We start from the raw sequence: 25,864 nt of genomic DNA, 5'->3' as shown, positions 1-25,864 counted from the left end.
GGTTGGGTCATTTAATGCCCAATCTTGATTAGTTACAGTGAACATGTCCCTGATGTAAGACAGTATAAAACAAAGGGACTGGCAAACACACAGTATGTCTTACACCTGTCAGCCATTTTTTTGTGCGACTTAAATGACTTAAGCCTAAAAAGTGTATTTATGTAAAAAAACAAAACTTTTTCAAGGTAATGTGAAATAAGACACAACAAGAAGCTTATTTATTGATAGTCTGGTTTATTGCATGTTGCATTTATTTACATTGGTCAGACAGCTTTTACACTTCATGAAATTTTAACAGACAGTGCTGATCTTCTTATGGTTGTGAATCATATATTCTTATAATATTTACGTATGTATCTGCTTGAGAGTTGTAGAAATACATGCTGATGGAAAATTACTCTTATGTTTAGTTCAATAGTTCATTTGAATGTACCTGTATGTCCTGATGGCATCAGAGATGGCAGCGCCCCCTGCTGATATTTAGTTGCTGTATCGCTGCCCTCCAGGGAAGGCAGTAGGTTGTATAGTTAACTCCTGATGGGGCAAAATCACTACCCTGAAACCACACAACCTACTACCTCACCCTGAACGAACATCACAAGTGACCAAAGAGAGGGAGAATGGAGATAAAATCATCTCACAATTCAATCAATTTGATCATTAAATCAATTAATCAATCAATAAACCCATGCAACCAAACGAGCTGCAGACATTTAACTCTAATTCAGTTTTATAGAGAAATAAAGTAATAATAAATAAATATTTCATTGATGCATGTAGTTCACATTTCAAAGACTTGCATCGAAACCCAGTCATGTTGTGTTTATGGTTTCACGTCCGTTTGTCTGCCGAGTTTAACAGTGATGAAGATGATGATATTACAGCCTCTTCAGGAAAGACAGTAAGTTGTATAGTTATCTAAAACGAAGGGTATCACCCTAAAACTATACAACCTACTACCTCACCCCAAAGGACAGTCTGATCCGCTGCAGAGAGGGCCATCATGAAGCCTGAACTGAAAATAAACTGATCAAGAGATCATGGCACTGAGATGAACCAAAAAAAAAAAAGGAAAACAGACAGTTCTGTAATTGTAATTATGTACAAAATGTTTGTATTATGGCTATATTAAATGCAAGGTTATTTATTGATAGAAGTGTAAGGGTGCTTTCACACAAGAGCTTTTGGTGCAGACAAAAAAAAGCTGTTCGCAGTTTTTACAAAAAATACATGTCCTTAGTATCAAAAGTCAACAGCTACTGAAGCTGGATGACTTGCATGTATTATTGCATGTTCATGGATATACAGACAAGACAAACAGCCAGCTAGCTAGATAGTAAGACTGTCACATTGACAGACAGACAGACAGACAGACAGAGAGAGAGAGAGAGAGATAGATAGACAGACGGATGGATGGATGGACAGAGAGACAGACAGAATGATAGATTGATAGAAAGACAGACAGACAGACAGACAGATAGAACGATAGAATGATATAGATAGACAGACAGACAGACAGAACGATAGATAGATAAATAGACAGACAGGCAGACAGACAAACAGACAGACAGACAGACAGAACGATAGAATGATAGATAGATAGACAGACAGACAGACAGACAGTGAGAGAGAGAGAGTGATAGATAGATAGAATGACAGACAGACAGACAGACAGATAGATAGATAGATAGATAGATAGATAGATAGATAGATAGATAGACAGATAGAACAATAGACAGAGCGATAGAATGACAGACAGACAGATAGATCAATTGATAGATAGATAGATAGATAGATAGATAGATAGATAGAACAATAGACAGTTAGAGCGATAGAATGACAGACAGAGACAGATAGATCAATTGATAGATAGATAGACAGACAGACAGACAGACAGAATGATTGATAGATAGATAGATAGATAGATAGATAGACAGACAGACAGTGAGAGAGAGTGATAGATAGATAGATAGATAGATAGACAGACAGACAGACAGTGAGAGAGAGTGATAGATAGATAGATAGATAGATAGATAGATAGATAGACAGACAGACAGTGAGAGAGAGTGATAGATAGATAGAGACAGACAGACAGACAGACAGAATGATAGATAGATAGATAGATAGAACAATAGACAGATAGAGCAATAGAATGACAGACAGACAGACAGACAGAAAGATAGATCAATTGATAGATAGATAGATAGATAGATAGACAGACAGACAGACAGTGAGAGAGAGTGATAGATAGACAGACAGACAGACAGACAGTTAGATAGACAGATAAATAGATAGATAGATAGAGTGATAGATAGAGTGATAGAATGAGACAGACAGACAGACAGATCAACTGATAGATAGATAGACAGACAGACAGACAGACAGTGAGAGAGAGTGATAGATAGATAGATAGATAGTTAGACAGACAGACAGTTAGGTAGATAAATAGATTGAGTCTGAAGGGGGTTGCACATCGAAACAATAGTTTTTTATGAATGTACGCACCGCCACCACTCGGCGTCTGTCGGTGGCGCCCACCTACAACTCCGGAGGCTGCTCAAATTTCTGCTGCTCCACTCGTATATTTTCCATGGTTACTTTTGTGTGTACTGTCTGCCACGTGAACCACATTGACGTGCCCCGTGTTTGATACTTGTGCCGTGTCATGACGCTTCTCGTCCGGTGTTCGACCCCCTTCAAGGTCTGTGCCAAGTTTGGTGGATGTAGCTTGAAAGCTCAAGGAGAAATTACAAATTAGAAATTTGAAATTTTGGTTTCGGTCTGCGGATTTTGGAAAAAACCCTAAACACAGTTTGTAGAATAACAGTATTTTGGCTAGTAGTAGTACTCATGTTGATAACGCAAATGTACCACAGTTAGTACCAGTGAGGGGGGCGAAATCAAAATTGGGTTTGGACCAAGTAATCGGACCAAGTGTGAAAACAGCCTACAGCGTGAACACATTAGTGATACAAAGAGATTATATGTTGTGTGGATTTTAATTGACACCTTTTATGATGTCAGCCGTGAACAGATGCTCAGGGGGTCAGAGTGGTTTTCAAATCTCTACATCTTCCATCTTCATCTCCAGGCTTCTGTCTCTCTGCGTCTGTGAAAAATAGAAAACAACAGCAAATATTTCTAGATTACTGTATTCTCATTATCTGTGAATTACATGGCAAGCATTGTACTCTCTTCAGTAATTGTTCAGATTTGGCTCTAGTTTTATGTAAGATTGGTCATTGCAAGAAAGAATGGAAATACGGTGGAAACACGGCCTGGCCTTCTCCCTTTTGTTTCCTGTTTCTTTGTCACTGCCTGTTTTTTTAATATATATATATCTATAATACAGATATACAACTTCACGGTTCTATCACTTCAGAATTGCCTACAGTTAATCATGCACTAAATTGTCTGTCTCAAAACAGCGATTCTGTCACACTTCTTGGGTACAGTCAGAGACCTCCATACCCAACACACACTTTAATAAGGACTGTGGCCCCTAGGGGCCCCGGGTGCAGACGGGAGGAATCCAGACATCTGAGTGTGCTCGACAGATGATAAACTGGGGAGGGTCGACACAGACAGCGTGACCCCTCTGTGATCTCTTGGGAAGAGAGTGCATGAGTTACAGTAGTGCACAAGGAGCTTTAAAGGGATAGTTCACCTTACAAAACCCATACAACTTTCTTTCTTTTGTGGAATATGAAAGTAGACTGTTTTGTATGGAAAGTGAATGGCGACTGAGGCTTACATTCTGCCGAACATCTTTTGTGTTCCACAGAAGAAAGTAAGTCATACGAGTTTAAAATGACATGAGCGTGGGTAAATTATGACAGGATTTTCATATGTGGGTGTACTATTCCTTTACGGAAAAACCCACACACTTGCAATGCGAACTTGCACACATGGCAAAAGTACAAACGTGTACCTACACAAACAAATGTGAATTCATAATTGGTACTTTTTAGGTTATTTATATAAATGTATAAAATGTGTATAAATGTATAAGGGAAATCTGTTATTGGTCCTGTAACTCGGGGGTTTTCAAACCTTTTTTACACAAAATAAGTGTAAAAATGTAGGGACGTTACAGAATTTGACATTATTATTAGCTGTGTTTCCATCCAACTATAAAATTTGACTCCAGCAAGGTCTCCTAAGCAACCAAATTGGCCCGGTTGCTAGGGAAGGTAGAGTCACATGGGGTAACCTCCTTGTGGTCGCTATAATGTGGTTCTCGCTCTCGGTGGGGCGCGTGGTGAGTTGTGCTTGGATGCCGAAGAATAGCATGAGCCTCCACACACACTATGTCTCCGTGGTAACACGCTCAACAAGCCGCGTGATAAGATGCACGGATTGACAGTCTCAGACGCGGAGGCAACTGAGATTCGTCCTCCGCCACCCGGATTGAGGCGAGTCACTACACCACCACGAGGACTTAGAGCGCATTGGGAATTGGCCATTCCAAATTGGGGAGAAAAGGGGAGAAAATAAAAAATAAAATAAAATAAAAAATTAGCATAAAATTGAATGTGCTAGGAAGAGGTGGATTTTCTAGAGTTTCGCATTGGTTAAAATGCACATTAAAGTGATGGAAACGGCTTATTTGCATGAACGATGACGTGTCATGACCATTTGTAAAGCGCAATGGCAATGCGTTCGTCGGATGGTGTAGGTATGCGAGAGCTTGACGTGACTGGCTCAACGAAAGGCCCGACCATGTCACAATTCTTCAAACGTAGCTCTGGTTAGTCGAAAATGTTTCACCCACAGATGGAGGCTGTCAACGAATGGGAATAGCCATTTGAACCCTCATTATGTGAGCTATTGCACTTATTCTGTGACATCTCCTGGCAGCATTTAATAACATAATGTACAATTGCTTTATTACAGTAAATACAACTCTCCCAGAAGCAAAGAGGTCGTTCAGCTGCTCCATGACAAAAAGGCGGGCTTCCTCAAGATAATGCGTATTTACAGTTCATGGAAACGCGCGATGCTTCGCGTTTTCTTTAGTCGAATTTTCAGAAATGCGTATTAAAAATGTGAAACACAGCTACTGTTTCATTCTGCTTCCAAAAGACTGGTTGGAAATCATAAGATTAATTGTGATTATTTTTTTCTATTGACAGCCATAGTTTATAACCGTAAGAAATAATAATAATAATAATAATAATAATAATAATAAAAGAAAATATATTTATTGTGAAAGCACGTGTTTGAAATCATCAGGTTATTCTCTGCTTTTAACGTCAAAATGTAAACAGTCATGTGCACAACTCTCACGCACACTGGATAAGCTGGTATAAATGTTTACATGCAACAACTAATTGGGGTAATTGGCAAAAATCGGTTTATGCTTAAACTGATTATGACCTTAACCTTAAAAAACGTTTTAGGCACTTACATAATCTTATATGTTATCAGCTTCAAAAGTGCAGAGGAATGTGGGTTGATCAATCATTAACGGCCGGATCAAGTTGCCGTGTACAGTTACACTAAGCAGTCTGAAGGAACAATAGCCAAAGAAATCGGTCTGAGCTCAGCCTGTCATGCTAATTTCCTCACTGGCATGTCATTCATGCTACCGTTTCCACATTATTTGTTCATAATTTCCGAAATACTCACCATATTTGATTTGTCATAACCTACAAGACAATACCCAATAAAGGCTCCATGCCAAAGCAGACCCGTCGCGGCTGTACACAAGCTAGCTCTCATTGTTCCTCAAGCGAGTTTACGGCACAGTATGCGTAGCCTGATTTGAACCCGTTTTCAGTATGCGCTGGCCAAACTTGCCTTGTTAACGCCAGAGTTTCCTTCGTTCCCTGTAACTGAAACAATGTGAAAAAGCAATTTAGTGGCAGGCCAGAAAAGACTTATGGACCACTGCTCTGGTCAAACGCACACTGAGTCAGTCTTGTGTTCATGACGGAGAGCAGCTGCATCCTGTTATTAAAGCAGAACGTTAACCTTTGCCAACAGCACCTGAAAACCACACTGCTTTAAAGTCTGTATACTGTACTGTTCACACAGCTAAAAGCCTTAAAGGAATAGCTCACCTAAAAATAAACATTTTGAAAATGTACTCATGGTCATATTGATTTGCGTTCCCTTGCAATACGTTTTACATTTTCTCACAAAAAGTTTTACATTCCTCTGCAATAAGTTTTGTGTTCTCTTGCAAAATTATGTTCCCTCGCATTAGTTTTGCGTTCTCTGAAATGTTTGCGTTCTCTTGCAATACGTTTTCCATTCACTCGCATTTGTTTGCTTTCCCTTGCAATAAGTTTTGCTTTCCTTCAAAATTGTTTTTTCATTCGCTAGTAAAAATTTTTGCGTTCTCACACAAATGTCTTGCGTTCCCCTGCAATATTTTTACGTTCTCTCACTCGCAATACGTTTTGCATTCCCCCGCAATAAGCTCTGAGTTCTCTGTACAAAATGTTTTGTGTTCCCTTGCAAAAAAAAAAATTATGTTCTCTTGCAATAGTTTTGCGTTCTCTGAAAGTTTTGCATTCCCTCGCAATAAGTTTTCCATTCACTCGCATTTGTTTGCTTTCCCTTGCAATACGTTTTGCGTTCTCACACAAAACATTTAGCTTCCCCTGAAATAATTTTGCGTTCCCTTGCAATAAGTTTTCCAATCACTCGCATTAATTTGCTTTAACTTGCAATAAGTTTTGTGTTCCTTCAGAAAAACTTTTTCTGTTCCCTTGCAATAGTTTTGCATTCTCTCAAAGTTTTGCATTCCCTTGAAATAAGTTTTGCGTTCCCACGCTAATTTGTTTTTCATTCTCTCACAATAGTTTTGTGTTCCCACACAGTTATTTGGGTTTCTCTCGCAATAGCTTTATCCACCTTTATGAAAATGATCCATAGTTTTACAACAATAAACATAGCTGAACTATGGTATGTGTATTAAAACCATAGTAACCACAACATTAACCATAGTTTTACTACAGTAAACATATTTTAAACACAATATTCGTGGTAAAACCATACTAATAGTACAGGAAAACCAAAATGGTTAATTTGTGGTGCATTTTTTTTTTTTTTTTTTTTACAAAACATAGTCATGTTTACTGCAGTTTTACAATAGTGAAACCATGATTAATTTTCTTTAAGCAATTAAAAAAAAACAAAAAAAAAACATGGTACTTGTACCACATATGAACGATTTTACTATAGTAAAAATATAGTAATTTTGTAGTAATGTAGTTAAATTTTTTCCACAAATTCCATAGTTGAACTATAGCTACTGTAGTAAAACCATAGTAAATTTTTTGGTTACTATGGCTTTGCTATATATTCCATAGATCCACTATGCTTAAGTAAAAACCAAGGTTAATTTTCATAAGGGATGGATAAAGATATTGTGAAGAAACCCAAAATAGTTGCAAGGGAACACAAACTATTGCAAGAGAATGCAAAACTATTTCCGAAAATAAATTCCCTCTCTGTCCTCTAAGGGGCTACGTACATTCCAAAGCCGTATGCTTTTTATTTTTTTCCCGTGAAACACAAAAGTTAAATTTTTGCAGTTTTTCTCCATATGACAGTTCATGGTAACCACGTCATGAGAGCAGTTTTAATGTTTTTGGTGAACTATCCCTTTAAAATGTTCTTATGCTAGGTCAAATGAGAGCAAACAACTATTTGACAATTCAAACAAATTTGACAATGTGGATTATTCATTTTGGCCATATTTCTTATTATGGATTTGAACACCCATGATCATTCTTCTATCTTGTGGCCTCGCATCTGCTATCTTGAGTGTTTAGACCATTTCAACCATGTTTTGTGATCCAGAGATGACTCATTAGCCTAAACACCCTATGGTGCCTTATACTCCGCCTGTGCCCCCTGCCACGGCCAGACAGATATGCATCTGTTGCTATGCTATTATTAGCACACAGCTAACATACCTCGACCAACTCAGAGGCCTCCTGCTCGAGCAGACGAACCCAAACCTCGAGTAGCGCATTAGCAACTGCAAATATTACTGCTAAATTAGCTAACTGCCCTTCTTATGGCCATCACAAATTAGCCTATGATGCTAATAATCTACTACCTCACAAAAACTGAGCATGGTTTGACTATATTTACTGTAGTAACTATGGTGCTTTGGCATAAAAAGTGTAGATTCATGCTAAATAATCTGTTAGGGGAGTGAATTAAACAACTCAGGTTTCACACGCTAAACAAAGCTAGATGCAGCGCAATGCATTTAACAGAACACAAGTGTCTCAAGACACACTTTTAAAGGTTGTCGTTCTTCTTTGACACGTTTGTTCTGACACGATGTCTTAAAAACATGGCGCTCCAGTGTGAGTTGATGAAACGGCGATTTAGCTTGTGTTTACATAGAAAGATAATTGTAAAAGAGAGCAGATGGCAGTATCAGAACTTAACTTTTACATTAAGGGGCAATATTTGCCCCATGGATTTGATTTTCAGGGCATATTTTTTCTAACCATTTAAAACCTAAACTGTGTCTCATCCATTTATGTCAAATACTTAAATTTAATCGACACGTGAAAATTATTACCTCTTACCCTAAGGATTAAATCAACATTTATTCATTTTTTATAACATAATATGTATAACTAGAAATATAATAGAATATTAAGAACTATATCCAATGTTACAAATCATAATTGTATTTATTTTCTTTTTTTGTTTTTCATATTTGGTGCCATTTTTGCTCCGAGTGCCCCTAAATTTCAAACCCTGGTGGACGGACACAAAAAATGTTTTCGGTGTGAACGGCCTTTAACATAGTGTAGCAAATAGCCATTTTGTTTCCTAAAATACTGTACAGAGTTACATTGATCAAACCATCGGAATAAAAAGCCATCCAAATCCAAAAAGCCATCAGACTACTCAAGAACTATCGTATTTTCTTTAGAGTCAAAATCAGTGTTTCTCAACTGGTCTGGCACAACCCAAAAATGCGACTATGCAAATAATATAATGGAACTAACTGTAGGCTACAATCGTGCACTGTTAGGATAGCAAAATAAATAGACTTATCAACTTTTAAAAGGGAGGAGAAAACACTTCCCATTTTTAACTTGGTAACGACAAAACCGTTTGCCCAATCAAATCAATTCATCAGTCATTTGACTGAATTTAACCAAATTGTCATGTTAATAATGTTTCCATTGTTGGGCTAATGCAGTTAATGATAATATTAATAAGTCTAAACGTTTAATTTTATAGACATTTTTGTTTACTTTTCTATGATAAACAATTGTAGTCGCAGTTTGATGTCCAATGCAAAATTTTGGAACCACTGCTCTAAACCTCCCTAAAACCCACCCAAAATACATTTCTCCTCCGACAGGTCCAAAGTTTAAGCTTAAAACGTTAAAGTCTCCATATACATAAGTCAGGCATATGAGGTATCATTTGAAAAGCTTAGAATCTGAACTTCTGCATTTATGTTACGTAAAATAACACAATAAGGCCTGAAAACATTCGCATTGAAAATGTGCGCCCCCTAGAGGTAACGGGGTAGAAATATTTATATAAAAATAAAAGTCCTTTACATAGCACATAAATGGACAAGTCATATATCAAATGAAAGCTCTCATTCTCAGGAATGTGACTGTACAGATAATTTTGTTGCCCTAATACCACAGTTCGAAAGATTTTCAAAAGAATCACAAAGTGAAATATGATTTCTGTAAGTCATCAAATACAAACATCACATTTATGCGCCAATAACTGCTGCTGTAAGCCCCAAATAGCTAAAAACATTATATCTGCTAACTTAGGAAGTTCTCTAAAAAATTTGCCATTTTTTACTTGTCTGTGAGCTTGCTTGGCTGAATAATCCAATGTTATATCTTAGATGTCCAGAACAAAATAAGCCATCCAGAAGGAAAAGCATGCAAAAAAATAAATAAAAATGGTCCGAAAATATGTTTTCGACTATTGATGATAAAATGTTTTACATCATCAATGTGGAGGATCTCAGCTTTCTAATGACACCTAGATTGAGCTTCTAGTCCACTCAGAGGCCAAGATATTCAATGAAATAATGAGGGTGGTGCTTGAACTGAAAATTAGACTGAATGTCTATGGACGAGCACATCTGTGAGTCCTAAAATGCATTAGAGCGCCACCTACATTTCAGATCTGTATATTATGATGGACTGTGATAGAGAAGAAATTATTTTTTCTAGTGTTTACTGCCACCTAGTGGAACAAAATAAGACTTTTCAAAGTGAGGTAGAGTGAACGGCCATAATTACTTGGTTACAAAGTTAGGACAAAAAAAAAAAAAAAAAATCGTTTTCAAAAAAACTTTGTTTATCATAAGATTATAAACACATACAATATTGTAATTGGAGTCTTTTTAATCTGGGGGGATTTCTGATCAAATTAGACCAATTTTTTGCAATATGTGTGAATGGTGAGCTTTTAAATTTGAGTATTACAATTGTGGGCAGCAGCCCAAAAATGCACCAGCGTATAAGTGTTTAAAGACACTTTTTGTTTACTTTTGTATAATAAACAATTGTGGTCACCACTTGATGTCCAATGCAAAATTTTGAGAACCACTGCCCTAAGCCTCCTTAAAACCCACCCAAAATCAATTTCTCCTTTAAGGTTCGCTTCTAAAGTTTTCCCTTACATATTCAAGTGCCTCTCCGTGCCAGATTGCATGCCATACCGTGCGACCATCTGCTCGGTGGAAAAGTACACAGACTCAGGTCCGTGTGAGAGGAACTAAACACAAACCCCTCAGATGAGTACACTATGGAAAGATGTGTGTGCTTTGCGCTCTTACAGGAGGTGGAGTGGAAACTTGCAAGCATTGGGTAGGGTTATGCAATACGGTTCATAACTCATTTTTACAGAGCAATATGGATGGTGTTTTATGCCAAGCCAGATCGGAGGAGCTGAACATGACGAACAGGTATTAGCAAACAATCTTGTGGAAGTGGCTATGTTTTAGCAGTTAACACAGAATGCATTCTTGTGTCCGTCTGCGCTATTTTTCGTTGTTGCTGTTTTTTTATTCACTTCCATTGTAAGTGCCTCACTGTAACCCAGATTTTTGCTTTATTTAAGAAAAAATCAAAATTATTTTTTGTGGTAATCAATATTATGCCACAAATGCTGCTGATTGACCTTAACTTGTACTGAACCCAGAATATTCCTTTAAACAGTTGTTTTTGAATTCAAGAATACATCCTTTGTGAATGCCCCCCCCCCCCCCCTTCAGTCTAGCAACAATGCATTCCTTACTGATTGTGAATAAACCTGTTCTACGCCTCTACGCCTTAAATCAGTATCTTCTGCTATTGCCTCAGGCTAAATGCACAAACAATTAGTTCTGTTTCATTTATCAAGCAAATCAGATGTCTCTGCATCATACAGATTCCTCTACAGCTAGACAACAGTTGTTTTAGTTGTTGGCCAAAATAATCTTAAGTACACACTGTAGTAGAAGTCCATCTGCAAATTTGTGTGTCCCTCCGCACTGTTTATAATTATTTTTCGATGTACCCATGAGCAAGATGGACATTTTTGACGTTTCGCTGCATTTTTTAAACACCACGTAAAGTTACAAATAATAACTGTGTCCACAATTACCATTGTACAGTGACCTTTAGAGGACAGGGAGGGAATTAATTTTTTTAAATAGTTTTTGCTTTCACTCACAATCATTTTGTGTTTCATCGCAACAGCTTTATCAGTCCCTTACGAAAATTCACCATGCTTTTACTACAGTAACCCAAGTTAAACTATAGTGTTTGTAGTAAAACCATAGTAACAACATAATTTACCATGCTTTTACTACAGTAACTATATTTTAACCATGATATTTGTAGTAAAACCATAGTAACAACAAAATTCACCATGCTTTTACTACAGTAACTATATTTTAACCATGATATTTGTAGTAAAACCATAGTAACAACAAAATTCACCATGCTTTTACTACAGTAACCCAAGTTGAGCTATGGTATTTGTAATAAAACCATAGTAACAACAAAATTCACCATGCTTTTACTACAGTAACCCAAGCTGAGCTATATTTGTAATAAAACCATAGTAACCACAAAATTTACCATGCTTTTACTACAGTAACCCAAGTTGAGCTATGATATTTGTAATAAAACCGTAGTAACAACGAAATTTACCATGCTTTTACTACAGTAACTATATTTTAACCATGATATTTGTAGTAAAACCATAGTAACAACAAAATTCACCATGCTTTTACTACAGTAACTATATTCTAACCATGATATTTGTAGTAAAACCATAGTAACAACAAAATGTACCATGCTTTTACTACAGTAACCCAAGCTGAGCTATATTTGTAATAAAACCATAGTAACCACAAAATTTACCATGCTTTTACTACAGTAACCCAAGTTGAGCTATGATATTTGTAGTAAAACCATAGTAACAACAAAATTCACCATGCTTTTACTACAGTAACTATATTCTAACCATGATATTTGTAGTAAAACCATAGTAACCACAAAATTCACCATGCTTTTACTACAGCAACCCAAGCTGAGCTATGATATTTGTAGTAAAACCATAGCAACAACAAAATTTACCATGCTTTTACTACAGTAACCCAAGCTGAGCTATGATATTTGTAGTAAAACCATAGTAACCACAAAATTCACCATGCTTTTACTACAGTAACTATATTCTAACCATGATATTTGTAATAAAACCATAGTAAGCACAATATTCACCATGCTTTTACTACATAACTATATTTTAACCATGATATTGGTAGTAAAACCACAGTAACAACAAAATGTACCATGTTTTTACTACAGTAACTATATTTTAACCATGATATTTGTAGTAAAACCATAGTAAGCACAACATTTACAATGCTTTTACTACAGTAACTATATTTTAACCACGATATTTGTAGTAAAACCATAGTAACCACAAAATGTACCATGCTTTTACTACAGTAACTATATTTTAACCATGATATTTGTAGTAAAACCATAGTAACCACAAAATTCACCATGCTTTTACTACAGCAACCCAAGTTGAGCTGTGATATTTGTAGTAAAACCATAGTAACAACAAAATTCACCATGCTTTTACTACAGTAACTATATTCTAACCATGATATTTGTAATAAAACCATAGTAAGCACAACATTTACCATGCTTTTACTACAGTAACTATATTTTAACCATCATATTTGTAGTAAAACCACAGTAACAACAAAATGTACCATGCTTTTACTACAGTAACTATATTTTAACCATGATATTTGTAGTAAAACCATAGTAAGCACAACATTTACCATGCTTTACTACAGTAAATATATTTTAACCATGATATTTGTAGTAAAACCATAGTAACAACAAAATGTACCATGCTTTTACTACAGTAACTATATTTTAACCATGATATTTGTAGTAAAACCATAGTAACCACAAAATTCACCATGCTTTTACTACAGTAACTATATTTTAACCATGATATTTGTAGTAAAACCATAGTAACAACAAAATTCACCATGCTTTTACTACAGTAACTATATTTTAACCATGATATTTGTAGTAAAACCATAGTAACCACAAAATTTACCATGCTTTTACTACAGCAACCCAAGCTGAGCTATGATATTTGTAGTAAAACCATAGTAAGCGCAACATTTACCATACTTTTACTACAGTAGCTATATTTTAACCATGATATTTGTAGTAAAACCATAGTAACAACAAAATTACCATGCTTTTACTACAGAAACTATATTTTAACCATGATATTTGTAGTAAAACCACAGTAATAACAAAATTTACCATGCTTTTACTACAGAAACTATATTTTAACCATGATATTTGTAGTAAAACCACAGTAATAACAAAATTACCATGCTTTTACTACAGTAACTATATTTTAACCATGATATTTGTAGTAAAACCACAGTAATAACAAAATTACCATGCTTTTACTACAGTAACCCAAGCTGAGCTATGATATTTGTAGTAAAACCATAGTAATAACAAAATTTACCATGCTTTTACTACAGAAACTATATTTTAACCATGATATTTGTAGTAAAACCACAGTAATAACAAAATTACCATGCTTTTACTACAGTAACCCAAGCTGAGCTATGATATTTGTAGTAAAACCATAGTAAGCGCAACATTTACCATGCTTTTACTACAGTAACTATATTTTAACCATCATATTTGTAGTAAAACCACAGTAACAACAAAATTTACCATGCTTTTACTACAGTAACTATATTTTAACCATGATATTTGTAGTAAAACCATAGTAACAACAAAATTCACCATGCTTTTACTACAGTAACTATATTCTAACCATGATATTTGTAGTAAAACCATAGTAACCACAAAATGTACCATGCTTTTACTACAGTAACTATATTCTAACCATGATATTTGTAGTAAAACCATAGTAACCACAAAATGTACCATGCTTTTACTACAGTAACCCAAGCTGAGCTGTGATATTTGTAGTAAAACCATAGTAACAACAAAATTCACCATGCTTTTACTACAGTAACTATATTCCAACCATGATATTTGTAATAAAACCATAGTAAGCACAACATTTACCATGCTTTTACTACAGTAACTATATTTTAACCATCATATTTGTAGTAAAACCACAGTAACAACAAAATTTACCATGCTTTTACTACAGTAACTATATTTTAACCATGATATTTGTAGTAAAACCATAGTAAGCACAACATTTACCATGCTTTTACTACAGTAACTATATTTTAACCATCATATTTGTAGTAAAACCATAGTAACAACAAAATGTACCATGCTTTTACTACAGTAACTATATTTTAACCATGATATTTGTAGTAAAACCATAGTAACCACAAAATTACCATGCTTTTACTACAGTAACTATATTTTAACCATGATATTTGTAGTAAAACCATAGTAACCACAAAATTTACCATGCTTTTACTACAGCAACCCAAGCTGAGCTATGATATTTGTAGTAAAACCATAGTAACAACAAAATTACCATGCTTTTACTACAGTAACCCAAGTTCAACTATAGTGTTTGTAATAAAACCATAGTAACAACAAAATGTACCATGCTTTTACTACAGTAACCCAAGCTGAGCTATATTTGTAATAAAACCATAGTAAGCACAACATTTACCATACTTTTACTACAGTAGCTATATTTTAACCATGATATTTGTAGTAAAACCATAGTAATAACAAAATTTACCATGCTTTTACTACAGTAACCCAAGTTGAGCTATGATATTTGTAATAAAACCATAGTAACAACAAAATTACCATGCTTTTACTACAGTAACCCAAGTTAAACTATAGTGTTTGTAATAAAACCATAGTAACAACAAAATTTACCATGCTTTTACTATAGTAACCCAAGCTGAGCTATGATATTTGTAGTAAAACCATAGTAAGCACAACATTTACCATGCTTTTACTACAGAAACTATATTTTAACCATGATATTTGTAGTAAAACCATAGTAACAACAAAATGTACCATGCTTTTACTACAGTAACCCAAGCTGAGCTATAATATTTGTAATAAAACCATAGTAACAACAAAATTTACCATGCTTTTACTACAGTAACTATATTTTAACCATGATATTTGTAGTAAAACCATAGTAAGCACAACATTTACCATGCTTTTACTACAGTAACCCAAGTTGAGCTATGATATTTGTAGTAAAACCACAGTTACAACAAAATTACCATGCTTTTACTACAGTAACCCAAGTTAAACTATAGTGTTTGTAATAAAACCATAGTAACAACAAAATTTACCATGCTTTTACTACAGTAACCCAAGCTGAGCTATGATATTTGTAGTAAAACCATAGTAAGCACATCATTTACCATACTTTTACTACAGTAGCTATATTTTAACCATGATATTTGTAGTAAAACCATAGTAACAACAAAATTCACCATGCTTTTACTACAGTAACCCAAGTTAAACTATAGTGTTTGTAATAAAACCATAGTAACAACAAAATGTACCATGCTTTTACTACAGTAACTATATTTTAACCATGATATTTGTAGTAAAACCATAGTAAGCACAACATTTACCATGCTTTTACTACAGTAACCCAAGTTGAGCTATGATATTTGTAGTAAAACCACAGTTACAACAAAATTACCATGCTTTTACTACAGTAACCCAAGTTAAACTATAGTGTTTGTAATAAAACCATAGTAACAACAAAATTTACCATGCTTTTACTATAGTAACCCAAGTTAAACTATAGTGTTTGTAATAAAACCATAGTAAGCACATCATTTACCATACTTTTACTACAGTAGCTATATTTTAACCATGATATTTGTAGTAAAACCATAGTAACAACAAAATTCACCATGCTTTTACTACAGTAACCCAAGTTAAACTATAGTGTTTGTAATAAAACCATAGTAACAACAAAATGTACCATGCTTTTACTACAGTAACTATATTTTAACCATGATATTTGTAGTAAAACCATAGTAACAACAAAATTCACCATGCTTTTACTACAGTAACCCAAGTTAAACTATAGTGTTTGTAATAAAACCATAGTAACAACAAAATGTACCATGCTTTTACTACAGTAACTATATTCTAACCATGATATTTGTAATAAAACCACAGTAACAACAAAATTCACCATGCTTTTACTACAGTAACTATATTTTAACCATGATATTTGTAGTAAAACCATAGTAACAACAAAATTCACCATGCTTTTACTACAGTAACTATATTCTAACCATGATATTTGTAATAAAACCACAGTAACAACAAAATTCACCATGCTTTTACTACAGTAACTATATTTTAACCATGATATTTGTAGTAAAACCATAGTAAGCACAAAATTTACCATGCTTTTACTACAGTAACTATATTCTAACCATGATATTTGTAATAAAACCACAGTAACAACAAAATTTACCATGCTTTTACTACAGAAACTATATTTTAACCATGATATTTGTAGTAAAACCATAGTAAGCACAAAAGTTACCATGCTTTTGTAATTATATTATTACATTAATTACTACAGTAATTATATTTGTGCTATGATATGCGTGGTAAAACCATAGTAATAATACAGGAAAACCAAAACTACTGTAATAAAATTCATAATCTGCCAAAAGACAAGCTTAGTTTTACTGTGGTAACACCATGGTTAATTTATGGTACAAAGGTATGTTTTCCTAGTGGAACCGCAAATTAACCATGGTGTTACTGTAGTAAAATTGTAGTAACCATATTTATTTATTTATTTATTTATTTTTTTGGCAGAATGATTATGATTTTTATTACAATAGTTTTGGTTTTTCTCCATTGTTAACATGGTTTTACTATGAATGTCATGGTTAAAATATGGTTACTGCAGTAAAACCATGGTAAATGTTGTGGTTACTATTGTTTAATCATTTTAACGTTTTTATATGAAACATACCAGTTATTTGCTATTAAAAAAATAGTAGCCTCAACACATTTGAAAACTATGTTAAGGGACGTTCACACCGAAGGCATTTTTGTATCCATTTGCGCTCTTTTTCAATTGTAAACATGCGCTAGACGGACGTTTTTGACCGTTGCGCTGCGTCTTGCTGCATTTCCGGTGTCGCGTGCAGCACCGTCGTGTTTTTAGACGCTGTGTCAAGTTAAAAAGTACTTCAATTTTAAAAACGCGTCTCAAGACACCTGCGCTCTGTTATATGCGTTGTGCCACGTCTAGCTTTTGTTTTAAGCGTCAGAACGCTTCCTTTCTCCCTTTATATGTTTTGATTTGAAAGTGTTTTTCGAAGTATGCAGTAAATAGAGAGTGTTTTTGAAATGCTCGGTTTTCGGTGCAGGAAAACATAATTCTAGAGTGGACGTGAGGCGTAAACGTAGCGAAATCAATGTTCAATGTATTCGTGCGAAGTGGCCTGAACGTCAAGAACGTCGCTAGTGGCAACTAGCCTCTTCATAAACAATTTGCATGTTGTATAACTAGCTAGGGGTGATTTGAGCAGTTGAAGAGTCAGCGTTGCTTTAGATTCACGCCGATGTATTATGGTCCAGGACGCTGTGAAGACACTTGTTTGCATGCAGTCACTCGGCAACAGTTACGCGGCTAAATGACAAAGGGGAACTCTGTTGTTTCTCTAGTAACTCGCCGGTTTCCTAGTGCTATTGCGACACTTCCTTCAGTTTACTACATTTAAACGTAGTGTATTTTATCAGTATCATGCGGTAAACACAATAACAGATCCCATACAAATTACACTAACTTTGAAAGCATGCAACCCCTTTATCATATTAGCGATAACACATGTGGCATACTAAATCTACAAAATATGTCCACAGCAGTCGTGGTTAAAGACCTTAAGTACTCTTTTTGACTCAACATGCACAACAATTACTCACTCTCAATTAGTGCTGCTGTAAAAGTGAAACTGTAGGGCATTTTAAAAATGAATTTCGATAATGGGATTGCGAGATAGCTCTGCTCCAACATTAGGTAAGCTAGTGGTTAATCAGTGTCGGATTTAGACTCTAGAAGGCGCCACAATCAGCTACAGAAGAATGCAAAATGTGAATCCCACCAGAGTGAAATTGCTCCAAAGTACATTAATTATCTTTAACTTACAGTTCAAAACACAGTAATTAAAATAGACATTCTTAAAATAAGTTTTTAGATAAAAAGAAGACATTTCAGCATGCAACATCTGAAGAAATTAACACACTTTTAAGCTTGGATTTGAACTCAATGTTCAAAGGTGACACTTTTTTTGCAGGAAATATCCAACACTATCTAATCTATACATGTTAAATGACCACTCCGGTTTGTTTTTCAAAAAGACGAAATAATGAAATTACAGAGTTTAAAAAAGATAAATGATATAGAATAAATTAATATCCATATTTACCTGTGCAGAGTCGGATTTCACTTCTTCCTAAAGAAAGATACATAAAAAAAATTATTATTATAGTTATTAATGTCCAAAATTAATATGAATTACCATTAAAAATTAATATTTACCAAAGCACAGTACATGCAATATTTTAATTACTGCTGCATTTGTGATATTTCACTATTTTATCCATGTGAGACACTATATGCTATATTTTACAATTCTTTAATGAAGCACAGTCATCAATCTGCTTAATTGAGCACTACATTATTGTTTAAAGATCTCCCAATGAGCTAAAGCATCAAGAGATTACTATACTGGATGATGTTTAATTGCAGAATAAATATCAAATGCTTTATTTAATGTGAATAAAGTTAGAACGTGAAAAATCTATTCAAACAAATGCCATCTGAATTTTTAATTTGGCAATAAATAAAATGGACAAAACGTTAGTGCAGAAAGGGCAACAATTTCAGTTTCGGATTTTCGAATGTATTTCTCGTCAAAAGCACATAATCTGCATTTATGAACGAGCAAAAAGCACAAATATGAGGTGTCATTGCATGTATTAAAAACGTATTATGGAGAAGAAAAAAAACATTTCCAAAAAGATTTATATTTTCTACTGAATCCAATGTGGACACATTTATATATAATACAAATGTAGCAAGAGTGACTGAAAATTTACAAAACTAAAAATATTTCACATTGTACAGTTCATAATTCAAAATAAGCTATTATAAGAGAAGAGTAAAGATTCACATTCTTTTGTAATGTAAAAGAAAATATATTGTCATTGGCATGCTCTATAATGCACAAATGTATGAACGAAGAACGGCTGAAGTATTTTAAACTCATTTATGTATTTTTTTGTCTTTAAAAATGTAAACTGTAAATGTTTAAATACTATTCTACACTGCTCGATTAATTAAAAAACTCTAATGTCAGAGGTGATTTTTTTAAACAATATTGCATATGGGTTTGAAATTTATAATCTGAGATATTACGCCTTAATAAGTGTGTAATTGTGTATTTTACGTACGCATAATTTACAAATGTACATGGATGCACACGCACACACACATGCAAACACACACACACACTTTATTTGGGTCGTTTTTTTTCTCTGCAAATCATTTGGAGTAAACCGTAAAACGAGAAGAAAAAAGTGCAAACCCATTTTGCCAGTAATAATTGTGCAACAAACTTTACAAATGATTATCTGCCAGTAAATCAGCCAATAAAACACAAATGATCCTGAAGTTAATGAAGTTCAGACTTTGGAGAGGAGAAAATAATATGTGCAGTATATTTAAAAAAAAAGTATTATTTTTAATTAAAAGACTTAAACACATTAAATTATCTTAAATGAACCAATAAATAAAAATATACAATAAAAGAAATGATTTTGTGATTAACTTAGCTCTTATTACTACACACACACACACACACACAATCATTCACGTCCCATTTACGAAAAGCAACACTATTTTGCAAAATTAGGATTGTCCAGTTCTGATCGTTGTGTGCTCTGTAGTTTTCACGTGAGATAAACGAAATGGTTTGGCTCACAGAATTACAAATATATATAAATTTAATGCACCGACAAATTAAATAAATGTAATATAGTCATACGCAAGACAGTATTTTCGTCCTCAATGTGCATGCAAAAAATACAATGAGATTTTAAGTTGACTCATTGACTGACAATAGAATATTGTATAAAATCAGGAGTTACAAAAGTATACACACTCTGTGCATGTGTGTGTTTGTGTGCATGTAAATGTGTGTTTTCAAAAATATCCTTTTTTTTTACTGAAATGACAATGTCTTAAAATGTCAAATATGGAATAAAAAAATAAATGCATCCCAGTGTCTGTCTTTTTCTGTCTGTACATGCAAAATATTTTTTTATCCAGATTGACCGAATCTATTGATGAAAATCATTTTCAACACTGAATCAAAATGGTGGACTTCACGTCTCACACTGAGGCCCAAACTATTGAGGAATGAGTGTGTGTGTGTATGTATGTAGGTGTGTGTGTGTGTGTGTGTGAATGTGTGTGTGTGCATGCGTGTGTATCTGTGTGAGTGTGTGTGAGATAGAGAGTGAGTGTGTGTTTGTATGTGTGTGTGTTTGTAGGTGTGTGTGTGAGTGTGTGTGTTTGTATGTGTGTGTGTGTGTGTGTGTGTGTATGTGTGTGCAAGTGTGTGTGTGTATGTATGTGTGTGTGTGTGTGAGTGTGTGTATGTGTGTGTGTGTGTGTTTGTGACCAGACAAAATGCAAATATTTTAAACTATCCAAAAATTACATTTTAAGCTTATTACAAATCTACTATATCTGTTAAACAATTATTTTGTATTTTGAATAGTTTTTACCATGTGAGTGTGTGTATGTTTGTGCAAGTGTGTGTGTGTATGTGTGTGTTTGTGTGTGTTTGTTTGTGTGTGTGTGTGTGTGTGTGTGTGCCGATTAAAATTAAATAACACTTTATGTGTACTATATTTCTACTACAATAAATGAAGTAGTTCTAAGTGTGTATGTGTGTGTGTTTATGTGTGTGTGTGTGTGTGTTCTTGGCTCTACCAGAAGTGAGTTAAAAATGCAAAAAAAAAACATCCCATTTTGGACATTCAGGGATGTCTTATATTTGAAAAATTATTGATAAAATAAAATAAAATAATAAAATTCATATTCTAAAAATACAAGTTTTATTTTAGTGGTAGGGTTTGGTTGCCGGTTAGTCTGCAGTATTTATAAATAGCTTAAAAACTGTAGAAGTCAATGCTACGCCCTCATTAATACAGCTAGATGAATGTGTGTATGTGCGTGAGTCCATGCAAGACACTTTTTTGTGAAGCTAACACATATTTCACAATTAAAATGTTGACAAAGTTCCCTGGCTTTCTGTGCCAACCACAGTAAAGTCACAAAGTCAGCAAACTGCAACTGCAGGTAAAATCTCTCAAACACACACACACACACACACACACACACACCAGGCCACAACGCAAGACTCAAACCCACAATTAAAGTCAAAACAAAAGTATTCAACTTGACCTCAAAGCATAAATCGACACCACATATATAACAGAATATCAAACTCTCCATCCTGAATGAATGATTATCACAAAAACAAGTCTTCATAGAAAGGTTAAAGGAGTTGTAAAAATCGTAAACATCCATTAATATATGTGGGTCACATTTAAAATGTTTATTTAAAATGATTTTAATCCATTTCGCTCTATTTCAAATTATGACTCAGAATAACCCTTGATGCATGAAGATGTGTGAATGTCTTAAGATTTGGGGATACTGGATCATCTTCATTTTTAAATATAATTTCATAAGCTTTGATAGCTAATCATTAGGAATATGCAAAATTTTGTTTTAGGTTTAAAACTATTCATTTTCAACTTGATGGTGCGAACCGCATGTGCATTGCGTATGTTTTAAATATATAAAAAAATACAATACATGCAAACAAATGTCATGCTTTAGAAGTATATTTTACAATAAAAAAGAGAAGACGGAAATAAAGAAATAAAATCCTAGTAAAGTTCACTCTCAAAGGCCTAATAATGCCTGCAAAGTGTGAAATTCAATAGACGCTAAGTACGAGTAAAGCTAGCCCTTTGCAACTGATTTTAATATAGAAGAAAAAAAAGGCAAAACGTTTTGACCCAAATATAAACAGAGATGAATACTTCTACGTTGTGATAAAAAGCAAGCTCTTTCGAGAGAGATTTGCACATATAAAAGTATCGTTAACACAATAACTTAGCATTTCAACACTGTCGAAAAGTATTAGCATTGCACCCTTCTAAATTTCGGTGTGTGTGTATTAAGAAAAATCGTATCTGAGCTTTATTCCAGATATATCGTGTACACTTCAGATAAAGAAAGTATCGCCTGCAGTGCACGACTTTAGCAAAGCAGACATTTCTGAATAATATATAACAAAATATTTCAAATTACTGTGTGACAAATGGACAAAAATGTTCTTTGGAAGTTTGTTACTGTAGTTAGCCTTGGACTCTGTGTTGAAATCGGTGTGTGCTGCAGTTTAGAAATGCATGACATATGCGGTAAGAAAAGCGTATGCTTGCATAGTTCACAATCTATGTATTAAACAGGGAAAATTCCATTCACACACTCAAAAAAAACAAAAAAACAAAAAAAAAAATCATGCATGCATTCACCCACACACATGCATGTAGCTGAAGTCAAACATGACTTACACACATCTGCGAGGCTTGGACAGTCAGCGTACGGAGGTAGCAGTCTTTCTAGGATGTCCTTTCTTCCTGTGGAGAAAAAAAGACAGGGGCTTTGACTCCGGGATTGCGAGGGGGAGCTGTCCCGATCCGCTATCCCGTTTACCCGGTCTCTAATTCCAGTTCCCCCTCTCCTCTCGGGAAGCAGGCCGGCGCAGCACTCCGGCTACTCCGCTGGGCCTCTGGAACAATAGGGGGCCTCCGGGACGTCTGGGAGGCGTGTGTGAACCCCGTTTGCAACCTGGAGCGCGTCTCTCTGAATGGTGCATGTTAGCAAACACACAATAAGCGTGTCTTCTGCATGCAAATCATCCCTCGGCTACCACGGCTCATGCATTCTGCTCTCGTAGGCCTGAGAAACATTTCACTAGCTTGAATACCTCCCAACACCAACACCATCTTCGTCTTCTTGCCTCCTTCTATTCTTCATGGCCTTTTTAATGTCTTTTTCTCACCCTGCGGTTCTAAACGCGACCAGGGTCGGTGTGTTTTGCAGCTGCATGTGTCCGATAGTTGCATCATGGTCACGGACACATGAGAGCTTGTGTAAAGGAAGAATTCACCATACTCTATGTCCATTCAACCCCCCAACCACCACAAGTCTGTAACATTTTCATCGCACAAATCACTCACAGCAGCTTTCCTGCGACGGCCTGAACGTTTTTACTTTGGCTTTTGTAAGCATTTGGCATCTGTCCCAGATGAACGCTCCTTCACGACAGAACTCCCTGTCAGAACGCTTCAAGAGAAACGCGTTCCTGAAGGCGTTCCGAAGGCAAATCTTTCGGTGTGACACGGTGCCCGGCGCTGCACTGGCATGGGCTGGCATGGGTTGCAGGTCACGGCGGCAAAAAGCTCCATCTGCTCTCTCATTAATAAACGAAATCTAAAAAGACATTTCCAAGATACAAAACCGCTCCAAAATCGCACAATTCAGCTTTGTCGCAAACCACGTTCGAAAAGCGTCGAAATCAGGTGCAATCAAATGCAGTAGCATGCTACAAAATGGGAACGTGTTGGCAGGTTTTGGGTAGGCTTTGGTGTAGCTCTGTCTTGCATTCTCTCTCTACGACTGGGCCCGCTAGTAGGGAGGCCCTCGAGGCAAAAATGCAGGCTAGTTTTTTTCATTCCACTTTTTCCTTCACTCCCTCGTGCTAAATTATTCTCTGAAGGTCTTTCCCTCACGTACAGCTTAAAGACTTTGGAATTAGGAAGCAAGCAAACCGTACGTAAAGCGAAAGAGTGGTAGAGGGAGAGAGAAAGAGACAGATATGAAACAGAAGACGCAGAGGGGTGAAAACTCCTCATCATGTGTCCCACATGGCCTTGCACTTGAGGGGGGGAGAGAGAGAGAGACAAATAGAGAGAAAGAGTGGGAGGGCGGAAAAACGCCTACACGGGAGGAGAGAAGACGGTGTGAGTGAGAGAGGGAGTGTGACATAGATACTCCTCCCCCAGCGCGCAGACGCAGTGTGTTTTCTCTTTTACAGACACACACACACAAATAATCCTATCAGAAAGAGAGAGAGAGAGAGAGAGAGAGAAGCAGCCGAAGTATGTTACTTTCTGCAGAAAATGCACTAGAAACTTCACATTCCTTGACATTTCTGACATTTCAAACTGTGTAAACAACTGCAGACCCATTTCTAGGACAAATCTCTCCCTCAAACCCTCGTTTGTTTGCTTTTAAGAAATAGTTCACACAAAAATGAAAACTTTGTCATTTAATAACCCTCATGTCGCTCTAAAGCCCAAAGTATACTTCGGTTTTTACTAGAGCTGTCGAAATAAACACATTAATGCATGCAATTAATTTTAAAATTAATTTAATTTAAAACACTTTTTTTTTTATTATCACAATTAGCACATTTACCAATTTTCACATTAGATTACATATAGTGCCAGCATTAAAAGCAAAAAAAGACATTCTCTGCTAGCGCTTTTCATGTGAAGTTCAAAGCGGCAAATCATGTTAATGCGGCTTCACAATTGCTGTAACAAAGTGGATCTAGCTGCTATTAATATTGTGGAGGATGAGGGTTTGAGAGATTTAATGCCCATTGTGATGAAAACGCAAACTAGGGGACTATATATTTCAATTACTTAACCTCCCTCTTAGACTTTGGGGAATGTTTAATGTTACTTGAATTGGTGCTATTGTAGTGCATTTCTATCTTTATACTGTGCAATGCTTTGTTTGGAAAATATTAATAAAGCATTATTGTTTTCATGTTGTTTTCTTTTCTAAGAAGGAACTAAATTTATTTTGACAGGAAAAGAAGTATTTTAAGAGTCAAATTTCAGCACTTTCAAAATCTGTGATTAATCATGAATAACTAAGAAAAATAATGCAATTAATATTTTAATCGACTGACGCCACTAGTTTTACGCAAAGGCTAGTGTGTGCATACAAGCGAGTGACGTACATTTAATCATCAGCAGGGTAAGCGAGCACTGTGTGCACGCAGACCGATATTTCTAGCCGTGCTGATTCTGTACGCAATTAGTGGGTCCACAAGGTGACGACACTCACAGTTGGACCACTGCATTCACAAAGTAGTGCAAGAAGACAACATAGATGCCGGTGAACAATAGGAGATGAAGACAAAAACAACAAAAGTGGATGTGTACATCAACAGCGAGTATGTGAGGAGGTC

General features: G+C 35.3%; 1 long non-coding RNA gene across 1 annotated transcript; it reads right to left on the bottom strand.

Moving 5' to 3' along the window:
- Positions 1-214: 214 nt before the first annotated feature.
- LOC127436079 (uncharacterized) lies at positions 215-24,486 on the bottom strand. The gene is made up of 3 exons (XR_007896326.1): positions 23,172-24,486; positions 18,944-18,970; positions 215-3,109 (listed from the first exon to the last, which is right to left on the bottom strand). It is a non-coding gene; the product is annotated as an uncharacterized LOC127436079 (long non-coding RNA).
- Between the last annotated feature and the right edge of the window lie 1,378 nt (positions 24,487-25,864).

Source organism: Myxocyprinus asiaticus, chromosome 46 (assembly GCF_019703515.2).
Source record: "Myxocyprinus asiaticus isolate MX2 ecotype Aquarium Trade chromosome 46, UBuf_Myxa_2, whole genome shotgun sequence".
In the NCBI taxonomy this organism is placed as follows: Eukaryota; Metazoa; Chordata; class Actinopteri; order Cypriniformes; family Catostomidae; genus Myxocyprinus; species Myxocyprinus asiaticus.
The sequence above is the reverse complement of the archived record's forward strand: the minus strand, read 5'-3'. Positions and strand labels throughout refer to the sequence as shown.